The following is a 15,322-nucleotide window of genomic DNA, read 5'->3' as shown; positions in this document are numbered from 1 at the left end:
CAGAAGCCTCTGCCACGGGTCCTGTGCTGCTTGCAGGGAGCGAAGGTGGCTGGGATGGCAGCAGAGGGTCAAAGTCAAACCTGAGGCTGATCCCTTGCAAAGCTTTAGAAGCAACAGAAGAAACTCAAAGCTGGCCCGGTGCTTTGAGGGGTGGCACAGGAGCAGAGCAGCAGCCTTGGCGGGAGCCAGTCTGTGCTGCCTGAGGGTGATGAATTGTCTTCCAAGGCCAAAATAAAAAGGAATTACGATAATAAAACCTTCAATGGAGAGAAGCTCAGCGCTGGCGTTTCCAGCTTCCCAGGTGGGGGGGTGCGGGTTGCCTGGTGGGAGCCCGTATCCCCCCCCAGTGTGGAGGTAGCTGGGGCAGAGGGTCCCTGCACCCTTGGGGCAGGGGGCTGCAACGCGGCCCCGCTCCCCTGCTGTGGCAGAGCTGATTTCCCCTTTCCAGCCCCAAATCTGTGCCTTCCCCACCTCACCCTTGCTCCCCAGCCCCTTTTGCAGGCGGCTCTCCTGCCCGCGCAGATGGATGCTGTATCACCGCTGCGTTTCGTCATGCCGCATCACTTGTGGCAGGCTTTGCAGCCCCACCTGGCCACCGCAGTGCTGAGGCAGCTTCGCGGGGCAGGGGCCACCTGGGAAAGGCTGGGTGCGTGGTGGGGGGGCTCCAGGGATGGGGACCATAGCAGCTCCACACTGGCCCTGCTATGAGAAACCTCTGCTGCTCTGCTCCCTCGGTGCCCGTGCAGAGAGCAGACAGAGGCGGGGTTGTTTTGACTGGAAAAGGAAAAATGAGCAAACAACATTCTCCAGGTTCCTTTCTATCTTTTTTTTTTTTTAACTTTCCTGATAAGGAAAGAACCTTTTTTTTTTTTTTTTCCTCTAACTCCCCTCTCTGCTGCTGCTGCACACCGACTCAAAGGCTGTTCTTTATCTATTTGATTCTCTGTAAAATTGATCTTATTCTCTTTGGAGGAGTTAGGTTTAAATCACAGGATGAAATCCTGGCCCCAGTGAATCAATATCAAATCTCCTATCAACCTCGGCTTGGGGTGGAGATTTTGGCCATGGGGCTTTGGTTCCCAGTGGGAAATGTCATCTGTTGATGGAGGACATTTTCATCCTCGGCCAGCAAGCCGTTCCCAAGGTCTCTATTAAAGTGCATCGCTTCTGCTGTCCTTTTGCTCCAGCCCCACCTGCCTGTGCTTGTTGATTAAGGCAAGGGCTGAAGTCCCCTGCTCTAAATCTTGGTGGAAACCTCCAACCCACCTGCCAGTCACCTCCCCAGCCCTCCTCTGGCTTGCTCGCCGCTCTGTTGGGAAGGTGCTCGTAGGCACGAAGGCGTAGCGTGGCGAGGGCTGGCTGGGTGAGGCAGGAGATGTGCTCAGTGAGGAGAGGCACCGTCCCTCTTCCATCGTTTGTCCCAGTCTCCAAACCCCGACGTGGCTCTGCATCCCCCAGTGCCTGTCCCTGGCCTGTGGCACAGGGAGGGTGCCCAGCACTGGACACCCATAGCTATGCTGGGGACTCTGGTGATGTGCTCCCTGGGGGAAAACCCTTCTTTTTTTTCTTTTTTTTTCCTGTGTGCTTCCTGTTGTCATAGCAACCACATCCCACCTTCTCAGCAGGTGGCTGGGGCTGGCTGGGCAGCCTGAGTGCCTGTTGGGGCCACGGGCAGGATGCGGCCCCTGGCAGAAGAAGGGTCATGCTGGCTCCCCTCCGCCTGCGGTGTGTCCGGTGGCCGCAGTGCTGGGGCTGGATGGCAGCAGGGTCCCCCCTCTGCCGCGACGTCCCTGTGGCAGCCACGTCTCCCCTTCTCACTGCCAGCGGCACGAGGTTCCCCTGAGGCAGACGGTACGGCAAGGCTATATCTTTATCGGAGGATACCGGTAGCATTCAGCTGCTTTTGAAGTCTCCAAAGAGAGCTGGGATATTTCTTGATCTGCTCTTAAATAAGTCATCGCCACTGCTGTTAACTTGCATTAAGCGCTGGAAGATGCCGGGTGTGCGGGGAGAGGCGTGCACAGCTCGGCACGCCGGGACAGGAGCCTGCCTGCACGGGGTATGCAGCTGCGGGGCGTAGCCTTGGGAAAAGACTTTGGGGTATTAAATATTTGATGTGCAAAGTTTATTTTAGCCTAAGCCAGACCGGAATCGCTGCGCCTCCAGAAAGCTGCTGGTCGGCGAAACAACCTCAGCTGGTTTTGCGGTGGTTTTGCACCTTGATTTCTCTTGGTGCTGCTGGAATTTCGGTTCCACGTGTCCCCCAGCACACCCACGGCCGCGGGGTCTGTGCCTGAGCCCTGCCCGCTGCCCACAGAGCTGCTCCCCGGCAGCGCGCCCTGCCTCCGTACGCATCTCTATGCATACACGTCGGGGCATCTCATCCCCTTCAGAGGCACTGAGAAAGGCATGCCTTGCTGTTTCGGCTGGAACGCACGGCGGTTTGCACCCGGATACCCTTTTTTTCTGGTTCGTTGTTTACGCTTAGCTGTGGGAAGGAGGGGGTTTTGCAGGAGGCTGAAGCGGTGCCTGGTGTTGAGGAGGTATTTGGTGTTAACAGAAATGTTGACAGGTCAGACTGTGTTTTTTAAATGCTACTTTTTTGCTTTTGCCAGTTCCCCTTGGACTCTCTTCCCACCAGCAGCACCTTTAGTATTTATCTCATTCAAGTCCTCTAAGCAAATCTTACCTCTGCATTTATTGCATCTTTGGGAATAGTAATTTTCAAGTCAGCTTTCACATTACTCCATATTTGTTACTACTCCTCTGTCGAGGGAAAACCTGGCTCGTTATTAGTTCTCTGCCTGATACAAAACATTTAATTTGAACAGAAACCACCAAGAGAGAGATACATATTGCTTTTCATAACCAAAGTGTCAACATCTTGACCAGACTGTAGCTGAAGCAATCTGTACCATATGGTGGATTTTTATACTTTAACGTCACATCTGCATCCCCGCTGCCTCTCCTTTCATTCCGGAGATGCCGTGCTGGTGATAAAAGGCGCTGTCTGCATGTCCTTCCTCAACACAATCACAAAAGGACCCCTCAGCAGATAAGGAACTAAACCAGAGATACAATAGCTGTGGCTTCCCACTGGCTTTCTACTCAATAGCTTTCTGCTATGCAATAAAAAAAAAAAAAGAAAAAAAGTAGAAAAAGAATAGCAACGAGGGAGCATGTGTTGGGAAAACAAGTCCCTGTAAATCCCAGGGAGGGCATGGCTGCAGAACATGCTGGGAATGGCGACTAGAATGGGGCCAAAACAAGATGAAACTGTTTTTTTCCAGATTCCTGGTAAATGGTATGCTACGGACAGCTGCACAGTTCAGGGGCCTTCAAAGAGTCCAGACTTGTTTTTAGGAAGAAAATGGGGCTATATTAGTGTTGGCAAAAATGTATTAAACTTGAATTCTTTCTGGTAGGGATGGTTTGTGCAAAGTCGCTCATTCAAATGCTTGTTTGAAGCCACGGGGCCGTCGGAACGTACCTGTGCCTGCCGTCATGCAGCAGCAAAGGTTTTGAACAGACTGCCCGTGAGCTGGGCTCGGATTGCTCAGAGCATCGCCTCTGTTTTCGGCTGGCTCGAGCACTACCTGTCCCAACTCCCAGCCGAGGCCCTGGCTCGATGACGGTCCCAGACCCCTCTGCTGCTTCTCCCCATCCCTTCGGAAGGGTGCCAGGAGCTTTGTTCCTCAAAGTGTGCTGTGAGCAGCAGTCTTCCTCCTGGCAGCTGAATTCCTTGGCGTGCCCTCAAAATTGGCTGCAAATGCCCGTTTTGATTGTATTGAGGTTGCACAGGCTCTGCCACCAGCTTTTTCCTCTTTTCACCTGGGCTGGCCCAGAGCCCCGACCTGAGAACAGGAGAAACAGGGCTCCCATCCCACCTCCACACCGCGCTTCCACAATGGACGTTTTAAGTCTTGCTTTTTCTTAGACTCTTGCCTGTCCTTTTTTCTACCCCTGAGGCCTCAAGTCTTGCCTTCCCACACCTCTTCCCACATCCCCAGCAGCTTCACAGAGCCTGTGGACTTTGCTTGGGTGCAAGGAAGACCAGGGTCGGGCTCTGTGCTTGGCACACACCCTAAACTCCTGCCTCAGCATTTTGCATGCTCCATAGGATTTTATTGTATTGCTTTAATGGGAAGTCATGCGGCTCTGAACCCCAAACACACAGCTTTGTAAGAGTAGTGGCTGGAAGAATCGGCAGATAATTCAGTCCTGCCTCTCTTAAGTGAAATAGGATGTTAATACAATACAGTGGAGAATCGCTAATACAATCCTATTTTTATACTAGCACTTTCATGTCATATTAGAAGAAGATTCGACTTTTAGATCTTTTTTAGCAATTTAGCACAGTGAGGATTTCATTATACTGACAGAACTATTGACAAAAAGAAACACATTAGAATTGGGAGGATAATGGTCCTTGGGAAGAGGAAATTTTGCAAGGCTTTTCATTTAAAACTGGACTGGACAAAGTAACAGGCACTGTGCTGTAGGGAATAAGCCTGCATTAGCAAAGGGGTGGACTAGATGACCTTTTAAGTCCTGTCACAGACTAATAGAAGTCGGAGATGGAAGAGACTTTTAGGTCACATCGAATGTTTCTTCCAACCCAGTGCAAGATTATTTCTTGATATATTTGGTGGTGGTTTTTTTCCACTTCTAAAAGTTCTAAGTCATGAAGCTTTCTCTCCTAAGGCTTTTTCTCACTATTCCACCCAGTAAGCATGCGCTTAACTTTGCGCGCTATCATTAATTCCCCTGAATTTAAGTCTCTGCGGGATTTAACAACTTTAATTGGATTACTCACAGCCTGCAAAGTTAAGCACCTGCATAAGGCTTTGCAAGAGGGAGGTTTAACAGATCTTAGCGTTAAGTTCTTCTCACTTTTCCACCTTAATCTTTATTTTGCTTCACAGTCCTCTCACCTTTCCTTTTCCTGGTTCAGCTCAACTTCTCCTCCTTCTTCCTCCTGACGCGCAGACAGTTCTCGCCTTCCCTGACGTCGGCGATGCAGACCACGCAAACCTCTCCTCACCAGACCAACTGCGACTCCGCAGGCACGCGAGAGATGGGGAACTGCGTCACCACCAGCGGCGTGGCTTCTGGCACCAGATCTAAATCGGGTTTGCTCTTGCTGCACCCAACAATCACAGTGCTCCCCCCTCCCTCTCCCTGCCCGCATTGGAGCAAGAGGAGAAGGAAGCGCGGGGATGCAGCCCGGGACGGCGGCACCACCCAGCAGGCAATCTGGTGAGGTGGTGAACCTCGCTCGCTGCGGCTCTGCGACAAGAGGAGGAGAAACTTTCCCGCTCCATCTGCTCCCAGCTTTCTTGACTAGGTACTCACTTTCCATGCGGAGAGCAGATGTTCCTGCTGGAAATAGGCTTTCCTTCTGAAGTTGGAGCCATCACTTTGCATTAGAGCCCGCAAGCCTGCTTTCTGCCTTATAGTGCTTTCCCTGCTGACAGGGTGTGAGGCACAAAACATTTTAAATGAAGATCTTTACAATTGTGAACATGCTGCAATAAATATTAATGCTAACTTGTTAAATGGCGAATCAGCAATTTATATAATGGCTGGGGATGCCTCTTCTTAAGTGACACACAGTGGTTGGGTGTTGCTCCGCGTTTCCCAGCCTTGGCTCACCGCTGCCTTTCAGAGAGGGGTGTTGCCTGTTCTCCTGCTTCCCTGGGGACGTGCTCCCTGACCATGCCGTGCCACATTTGCCACCCTAGGGCACCCTAGCATGAGTGGTTTGCAGCGAGGGTTTGATGTCCGAGCTGCTCTGGCTGGCTCCAGCAGGATGCCAGGCGCGCTGGGCGTTTCTCTGTGTGAACCATCCGCAGGTGTCCCGGGGCTGCCCTGCAAAGCCTGTTTCAGCCCGGCATCCCAGGTGCGTTTGCAGCCCAGATTTCCTCTTCCTCTGTTTAATCATCTAGAAGGGAGAGACAAGACCCTTGCGTACCTCGCTGCTGGGGGGTGCAGATGAGCGTTGGGAGAGTTGTCTTGATCGTTGAATAAAAGGCACCTCAGAAGTGTGACCTCTTGCTATTAATTAACATATTACATTAATATGATGGAGATCTGAATAGACTGATCAAAGCAAATGGTCAGGTTCTGTTGTTTCCCTGGTGATCTGGGGGGTTGTAAATAGAGCTTGACCAGGCTCCAGCCCAGCTCTCCGGCTGCCTCTTCCCTCCCCAAGAGCCGCGTATTGTCCAGGCAGGAGGTGTATTTTCAGCAGAGACAAAGGCAAGACAAGTTCCTTTTTTAGATTTTAAGCTTGAGTTCATCCAGAGGAGACAATTTACTTCTCTTTGTTGTTTCCAGCATCATTCATCCCTTCTGTTTGTGCTCTGTAGAGGCTGAGCCTGGGATATCATCTGAAAGAAGTTTCTCTTTCAGGATCTTTGATGTTAGGTTTGTTATATGTATATTTGAAAAGTACTTCTGCGATGACAAAGCTTGGTACTACTCCTGCTGGGCTGATGTGTATGTGAACCATGCCAGTGAGTGGCAGCGATTAATCCAACGGCACCATGTGCTTTTGCTGCTGAACGGCTTGCAGTGTGGGCAAAGCAGCAGCACGTTGGATTTAAAGTAGTGACAAAGGGGATGGAGTAGTTTTTCTTGTCCTCAGGTGTGGAAGAGTTTGTGGGGGGGCACTGGTGTGAATCCCATGCCCGACCAGGCTTTTTTGCCTGCAGTGCAAGGAGGGGTGCCCTGCCCGGGGCTGTTGGGGATGGGCCTCTGCTCTGTTCTGCCAGGGGGGCTTCCAGCTTCCAGCCCTTGGTGCCCAGCGGTGCCAGTCTGGCCAAGGCATGGAAAATTTATCCTCAGGGTCTGCCGCAGCGCCCCACATGAGCCTACGATCTGAGCCGTGAGGATGGGCTGACTTGTTGCACGTGATACTGATCTAAAAAAAAAAAAAGCTTGACATCCTCTGCAGGTAGTTCCGCCCAGCCAGGAGGGCTTGGTTGATGCCTGGATCTAAACCATCATTCAAATGCCTGCCTTGCAGTGCACAGCTGGATTACTTGCAGGCTCCTGCCAGGGAGCCATTGACTCCAGGTTTGTCTTTAGCACCTTCCCACCCGCGAGCAGAGCACGAGGGTGGCTGCTGCAGCCCAGTCCAGCTCAGGACTGAGCTCCATGGTCAGCCCCCCACACCGGCCAGCAGCAGATGCTGGGGAGAAGGTCTCAGAAACGAGGGCTGAGCTTTCCCGTGGCAGAGCCTGCTGGCTTCCAGCAGCAAGGGGGCACAGGGATGCCCCAAGCCAGGGATGGCAGCCAGGCTGCCGGGCTCAGTAGCCAGCCAATCTGCTCCCCCATTTATATGTCTGCTCTCTTTTGAAGCAGCTTGTGCTCTTGGCTACCACAACATCTGGTGGTAATAAACTGTACCATGTAATTACGTTCTGCGTGGAATAGGGTTTCCTTTTTTTTTCCGGCTTAAATTTACTACCTAATAATTTCATATGCCCAAGGATGGGCTGGGAATGTCATTGTGGCACTGGCGGTAATTTGCAGGGTGTTCCTCTTGCCACAGCCTGCGGTGCTGTAAAAGACCCGATGCCCATGAGGACATGCTGAATGCGCCGAGCGGGCCGAGGTAACCCGGTGCATGGCTCTGCCAGCCTCTGTGTCCCTGTTAGATGGGGCTGAAATCTGGTTTTGTTTGCTAGATGCTACATAAATAAAATCCAGATCTGTCACACTTGCTGCTAATTAGCTTGCAAGGGCTGCTTGTTTGAATTGTGGAGCTCTCACAGAAATGGGTGACCTTTGGCAGTGCTAATGTTTCCCATGAAATCCCCAAAGCTCCATACGTTCCTTTGCTCCTGCTGAGAGGAGCTGCTCCCCTGGCCTCCGTGCCTTCCCCCACCCTGTACTCGGGTCCTCTTCCAGGACACGTGACAGGAAAGCTGCTTCATCACAACGGGTTAATTAATGAGCAGCAAAAGTCTGGTGCTCAGAGTTGTTAAGAAAGGGCAAGTGAAGCAAAGCATCAGCTCTTTTGGTGGCTTCTGGCCTGTTTCTGAGGCAGCATTCAGGGCACTGGCACATCTGCAGATGCTTCCTGGGCTGGGCTGCATCCTGGAGAGGAGCAAACACTTCCCTGCAGGAGAAAATCCTGGCATGGCTTGGATGGTGATTTGCAAAGGATCCTGATGTGACTGGCAGCCGGGACAGCGCTCTGCTCCATTGCTTCTCAGCCTTGCGGCTGATCCAGCTGCACCGCTCAGTGTGGGGACCGGGGCTTGCTGCCTCCAGAGCAGCCCAGCCAGCCGTCACCTCTCCTCCTGCCCTCCATCACCTCTCCTCCTGTGCTCCATCACCTGCACCGGGCTGTATTATGCAGGTTTAGTTTTTCTGCTGGTTCAACTGCTCAGTCTGGCTCAGCACCCTACCAGCCAAGCACCAGTGTTGGGACCAGGGCAGGACTACTTGGCTGGGGCGAGGGGGGAAGCAGGACAGCACCCTAACCCTGCTCCAAAGGGAACTGCCTGAAGCTGAGCAGGATTTGTGCTGTTTTCCTAGCAGGATGCTTAGCTATTTCTTTCCCATCCATCCTCTCAGCGTCTCTTCTTATTATTCCTTTATTTGTATTGATTTTAGTTCACTGGAACCTGAACTGCTTGGTGTGTAAATCACTGGAGCCTGGTTCTCCGTCGCGTGTGGCTCTGTCTGATTTGGGGCATAATCCCCCAAACAAAATCCTCCCCGTGCCGGCCCACCTGCCGCTGGCTATGCCCCGCTGGGACTGCTCCCCTTCAGCCCTGCTCATCCTCACGAAATGCCTCTGGGCTCTGCTGCTGGCAGGGAGTTTTGGGTGACGCACGCTCAGCCCCTTCTCTTTGTGCTCTCAGTTACCCACTTAACCATGGTGATTTACATGGCAACCCGATGAGGCCTGGCATTTCTGTGCCTTTACGCATTAAGCAGCATCAGCTCCCATGTAATTTAATTGTCTGTGTTTTAAACATAAATCAGCAAACTGCGGGCTGCAGCAGAGCAAACTCCTCGCTGGGCACGGCAGGCTGCTCCTTCTGACTGCCCCTCCGGTGAGACGTGGCCCATCCTGGTGTCCCCGCTCCCCGGGGGTGTGCCGCGGAGGAAATTTAGGCTGTGGGTGTTTCACTCAGCTGAGCCTCCCCTTTGGGGTTCCCAGTTCAGGTCGCTTCAGCTGGGCTGGAGCCAGGAGTCCTGCGAGCGGTGGGGTTAGTTCCTGCAGCCCCCTCCGGAGCAGGGTCTGCCCAAAGCTCCTGGGAACGTGATACCTTGAGGACTGCCCTTTTGGTCAATTTTGCCTGAAATTGGCCAAAGGGCTCAGAATTCATTAGGCACTGTGACTAATAGTTGTGACTCAACCAGCCTCATTTCCTGAGGAAACTGGGCTAAACCCCCCGTGCGTGTTTTCCGTCCCGTCAGACCTTCCCGGATACGCTCTCACAGAGAGCAGCTCCTCGGCAAGGCCTCGATCACCCAGAGCCAAGTGTCTGGGCAGGAGGTGAAAGAGGGTTTGGGTTTTGCTCCCCTTTTTTTGTGTGTGGCAGCTCCCTGGTTTGAATAGGGTGAGAGCTGCTTCCCGAGGCCCTGGGGTGTGATGCAGGGGATAACGTGTGAACAGTGTGGGAACGGGAACCAGGATGTGCTGACGGGACGGGGTTTGGGCTGAGGGAGAGGCTTCCCCTGCCCTCCCCTTCATGCAGCCTTGCTGACACCGGGGGAGTTCAGACACATTCCCACCGCCACAGCTGTGTCCCTGCTAGCGATGGTGGGAAGCGCGCGCCAAAATCCTCAAGGGTGGTTGGCCCTGCTGTCCCTCCCCTCCCCGGCGGGCAGCCTCTGCACTGGCCAAGGCCACCAGTTCCCATCACGGCCAAGGCCAGGGACGAGCTGCATCTCCCTGCCGGGTCCCTGGGCTGCGGGGGGCAAACAGGGCGATGCCCCCATGCCGGGCAGGTCACAGCGGCAGGCTGAGCAAGATGAGGTGATGCTTTGGCCAGGCTTCCTGCTGCCCATCCCGTGGTCCCTTGCCGGTCCTGCCTGCAGTCCCCTGCCCAGGCACTGCAGAGGAGGGAGGGGGACTGGGCTTGGAGCTGCTCGTGTGGCCACCCCAGCAGCCTCCTTCACTTCTCTGGTGCTCCCTGCAGCCTTTCCTGCACCCCTGGCCAGCCGCCTCCAGCCCTCGAGCATGTGGGAGCAGCAAATGTGGGTGCAGTGAATGCACGTGTGTTTCATCGTTGCTAAATGTTTTGCCCTTCTTTTGCACTATTCTGCAAATGATTTTGCAGGCGCCTTGGAGTGCACAGATCCTCCCATGCAGGGTAAATCAAGGACCAGAGGGAGGTAAAAAATAACTTAGGTAAAAAATAAACCTTACGCTGCCAGGTCTTACCAGAGGTGTGCTATGGTACACATTACGTCTCTACTAGGTTGGAGCGATAGCTATAAGTAGCTTCCTTATAGCAGCTTTTTGTAAGCCTTTTTGTATGCAAGTGCTCCTGGTAGTGTAAAGCAGCTCCCCAGCAGCAGTTACCTCCTGCAGCAGTACAGCATCTACACAGACTTTCCCGGGGTGGGAAGGGGCTGGAAGGGTCGCGCTGCAGAGCCAGCTCAGCCTGGGCAGGAGCAGCCTGCCAGACAGGGCTATCTCGGCACAGAGCTTGGCTCTGCAGGCGACAGGAGCTGTGCTGCCTGGGTTCGGTAGGAGAAGTGTGTGGAGCTGATTACCATAGTTAATTCAGCTCTGTGATTTTCGCCTGAGGGGATTGGTATTTCGGGATACATCAGGTGAGGCATGGTGAGCCAGGCTGTGACCTGCAGGCATTCGCACAAACAAGTTAGTGGGCTGGAGCCAGGAGGGCTCAGGGTAGCTGGGAGCAATTTATTCCCTTAACTACATTCAGAGTCTGCAGGCTTGAATGGATAGTTATTTATTTTAGTGTGCTGGTTTTATGCCCATGGAGAGACTTGTCTTCTGTCCTGAAGACAGATCAGTGCAGGAATACGTGGCTTGTGCCGAGCAGAGTCACCCCGTCTCCCAGGACAGGCTGGAGGAGGCTCCTGGGCGTGAGAACAGACCTGTGCTGCAAAACCTCGTCTTCCCGTGGCTCTGCTCATCATGGCTGGTGCCAGCTGAGCCTCTCCCCAGTGATGCCCAAGCGGCTGCTCCCCTCCCTTGGCAGGAGAGCTGTGAGGCTCTGCAGTGTGGGCGGTGGATCGAGGAAGGCAATGCGAGCTGGGGCTGCAGAGGGGGCTCTGATGGGGAGCAGGGTGTATGCCAGACAGCTGGCCACAGCTGGTCAGGGTCCTGCTGGGGCACGTGGGCACGAGACACTTGCTTAGAGCGAAGGATTATCCCTGCCAGCAGCAAGGCTGGAGTCCCCGCAGCCTCATGGAGCCACCGTTATGGCAGAAAGAGGTAGCACTGAGTTTTGCACAGACACTAATGGCTCCAGATGATGCAAGAGTAATATAGAAACTGCATCCCCCGACAGACCCATGATGGCAGTTGTACTTATAGCAGGTTGTGCTTGGGCTTGGCCATTGCTGAGGGATGCTGTGAGCCCACTCTGAGCTCCGACGTGCAACCCCTGTCTCGCTGCCCACTCAGGTCTGAGCCATCTCCCGGCTGCAGCCTCTGCCGCTCGCAGCAGGGCCCTGTGCCGCTCGCGAGGGCATGGGGAGGGCGGCGAGCACGGCTGCCATGCGTGGTCCTGCCACTGCCTGGTGCCTGGGCACGGCGGCTGGGACCGATGGGGAAAGGCGCTGGCCACGCTCACCGCTTTCTCATCAAGAAGCTCCTGTATAATTTACAAGGAGCCTCTGCTGTATGAATATTTCCCATAATGAGCAGCGAGCTCACTTTCACACTTTTCCTCCGCTCTGTTTGTTTTATTTTCTTTTATCACTGGAGATCCACTCTTTGCCTGCTACCTAGTCTTGCTCTTCCCCCGCCCCGTGCCCCAGTGCTCCCTGTCCCAGGCAGGATGTGTCCCTGCCTCTTTGTTGGCTTCTTTCGGAGGTCAGAGCCCGCCTCGTCGCCGCGCGGGCAGCTTGGGGCAGGGAGAACAACAAAGGGAAGCAAAGAATCTCTCTTCAAAAGGCCGGGGAGGAAAGCAGGTGGCCAGTGAGCGTTGGGCAGGAAGACAAAGAGCCAGGAACAATGAGAGCTCCGTGGAGCACAAACACTCGCCCCTCTCATTATCCACCCATCACCCAGATGAGTCACACGCAGGGGCTGAACTCTGCATCTCCAGAGTCAGAACAGGGGAGGAATGGCTGGAGGTAAAGAACTGGGCTCTTGGAGCACAGAACCTCAGGGTGACCTTTTGAAAGTTGGAGAGAGGGACTGTTTACAAGGGCATGGAGTGGCAGGACAAGGGGGAATGGCTTCAAACTGAAGGAGGGGAGATTTAGATTAGATATTAGGAAGAAATTCTTCCCTGTGAGGGTGGTGAGGCACTGGCACAGGTTGCCCAGAGAAGTTGTGGATGTCCCATCCCTGGAGGTGTTCAAGGCCAGGTTGGATGGGGCTTTGGGCAACCTGGGCTAGTGGAGGGTGTCCCTGCCCATGGCTAGATGGGCTTTAAGGTCCCTTCCAATCCAAACCATTCTATGATTCAATGATTCAATGATTCAATGATTCTATGATCCGGTGCCAAGGGACAGGGCTCCTCTGGGCTGCAGACAAATGCAGAGGGACAGCCTCAGCCCAGCAGCCACGTCAGTGCTGGGGCCATCTCCAGTGACAGCCACAGAAAGCTGCAGGCTGCAAGGATGGGGCTAACCCTGATGGTCAGAAGCTCAGCAGCAAAGCCAAGAGCTAAGGAAGGGGCTCCTGTGGTTTCCAGAAGGGAGTTTCTAGCTCCCAATGGCTCTTAAATGGTGTTGGTGGATGCATGCAGCCTGGGGGACAGGTCCCCAGCGAGAGGAGTCAAGGTGCACTTCAGGCATTTTACTTGGAAATCTTTCTGAGCGTCCCCTGTCCTCAGAAGGACCATGCTAAGCTGCTTCTAGGATGGAGAAATGTGTGCCTTTTGAAAGATGACACTGTCAGGAACAAAGGAGAGGAAAATAAACCTCTTAGCCAGATGAATTCAGCAGGTCAGGCATTGGCTGCCAGCAAATACAGAGCTAATGACTGCATTCTTGTCATGTACCAGGCATAACGGTTCCAGGGACCTGCCGGTAAGCGGATGGAGGGCAGGGGCAAGTTTTATCTTAGCACACTCATATTCAAAGGTGCTACTCTGTGATTATGTCATTTTCTCCAGCTTTTTCCATTCATCTGTCTCTCTGTGATGAGCATCTGTTTGTGTCAGAACAAGGGGTTGTTGACTGCACTCGAGCTGAGCTGCTTTGACCTGCACTTCACAATGCACAAAGGCTTTTCTCTATGATGATTAGCTCTGTGGTGCAATATTAAGGCTCTTTCTTCCTCCTTATGTGCCTTTTACAGCATCTTTTAGGTGGGGAGCTTCAAAGGGCCTGCTGGAGGGTCCTGCCGATGTCTGAGTTGGATCTGCTGCTGCCCTTGTTCCTCCTGGAGCAGGAAACCCTCCAGTACAGTGTGACCACCATAAATGTGCAGAGGGAGAAGAGGTGCAGGGAAAGATTATCACGTGGAAGTAGGTGCCACAGACTGCGCAGTGCTGTTCTTGGTGAGATTTGACAAGTATATGGGCAGCGGGAATGCCCCGAGTTAGAGGAGTATGTAAGCAAGGGTTCAGGAGACGTGGAGGTGTCTGTAGCAGGCATGGGGTCACCAGGACTCCCCTCCCTGCCTCTTCTCTGCTGCTCTCCTCTGTCCTGCAAAACTTCAACTGTGGGCCCTTCTCAGTACTGAAGTGCTGAATTAGCTGGGGAAGAGACCCAGAAGCTTCCAGACTGTGAAGGTAAACTGTGCAGTGGTTGAAGGTCTTTCAGAGCTATTTCATGGACTCTCCCATAGATGGAGATAGTATTTTTCCTACATGCAAAAACCTCAATTTCACATTGCTTGGGACTCCAGCTTTCTGGAAACATTTGGGAAGTGTCTTGCATGATCCCAAATAGCTTTGAGCTTTCCCATTGTCATCTTAACTGCTGGTGCCACATGGACCAGAGCACAAGGTGACCGTGGGCTGAGGTCCCACTGGGCAAAACCACTTGCTGAAGCTAGGTTTGAGCTTCAGCGTAGCTTTTGGACTTGCATAGCACATGGAGCAGATGTGCGGACACAGGGACCACTCAGGGACCACTCTTCCCCCACTTATGTGTGAGCAGAGAATTAGTCTCTTTTCTTCCCGACTCTTGGCAGGATCTGAGAAAGAGGGCCTTTCTCCTGCCCCCTTTTCTCTGATAATTAAATAAATAAATAGAACCCTTGAGCAAAGGAAATGTCATTTTACATTCAGGAAAATACATTTGGGTTAGAAATCTAGGTCAGAATGTAAATTATCTTGCTGCTTTCTTGAAGGTGAAGTCCCTGAAATGATCTCGATTTAGCTGAAATTGGGGATTTCCCAGTTTTTGCAAGCACTTTATTTTGCTTCTAATGAATACAAGGAAAAAAAACTTTCCTGAAACTGCCAGGGGATACAATCTATCTTGAATGGCTGTAATATTATAATAAAATAAACCTTAACAATAAATGCCTTATGCTCTTAGAGCCTGTATTTTGAGCACGACATGTAGGGTGTTAAATTTGGTGGAAAAATCTGACCAGCAGTCAGAAAATCAATTGCAATTTTTTCAAGACTGCTGCCTGACAAAGAGGCCAGAGAGAAGGAGGCCCCAAGGATGCTCCCTGCACGGGACCAGGGATGCAGCAGGGCACAGCGCATCTCCCGGTGCTGGTGGCACCTCCCTATGCCGAGGTGCGAGGACCAGGACCAAGTGCATGGAAAGGTGGAGGGAGAAGGAGTTTTTTGTTCCCAGTGCTATTCTCACATCCCCTGGACACTGCTTTCCCCTTGCCCTGCTGAAGTGGTCCCAGCCTGCCCAGCTCATGGACATGAGCCGCCAGTGGAAGCTGAGGAGGAGGCAGTGATACCCTGCATGGGAGGGAAGACATGAATTCAGTCTTGTATGTGATAGGAAAAGAAAAACTTCCAGTATTACACTGGGGCTACAACCATTTGTACGGCAAAAACTACATTAGCACTGTAAATTATTTGTAGGAAAGTACAACCAGGAACACAAGCTGCGGTCGGTTCTGAGGAATTCAATGGCAGGAGCTCTCTGCTCTCACTGCCCCCTCCCTTCTCTTATTCAGGGAATTAAATCCTTGAGTGTTTCTATTTACCACACAGTCAGTGTTTGT

This window comes from Grus americana, chromosome 12 (genome assembly GCF_028858705.1).
Source record: "Grus americana isolate bGruAme1 chromosome 12, bGruAme1.mat, whole genome shotgun sequence".
NCBI classification, from domain to species: domain Eukaryota; kingdom Metazoa; phylum Chordata; class Aves; order Gruiformes; family Gruidae; genus Grus; species Grus americana.
The sequence above is the reverse complement of the archived record's forward strand: the minus strand, read 5'-3'. Positions refer to the sequence as shown.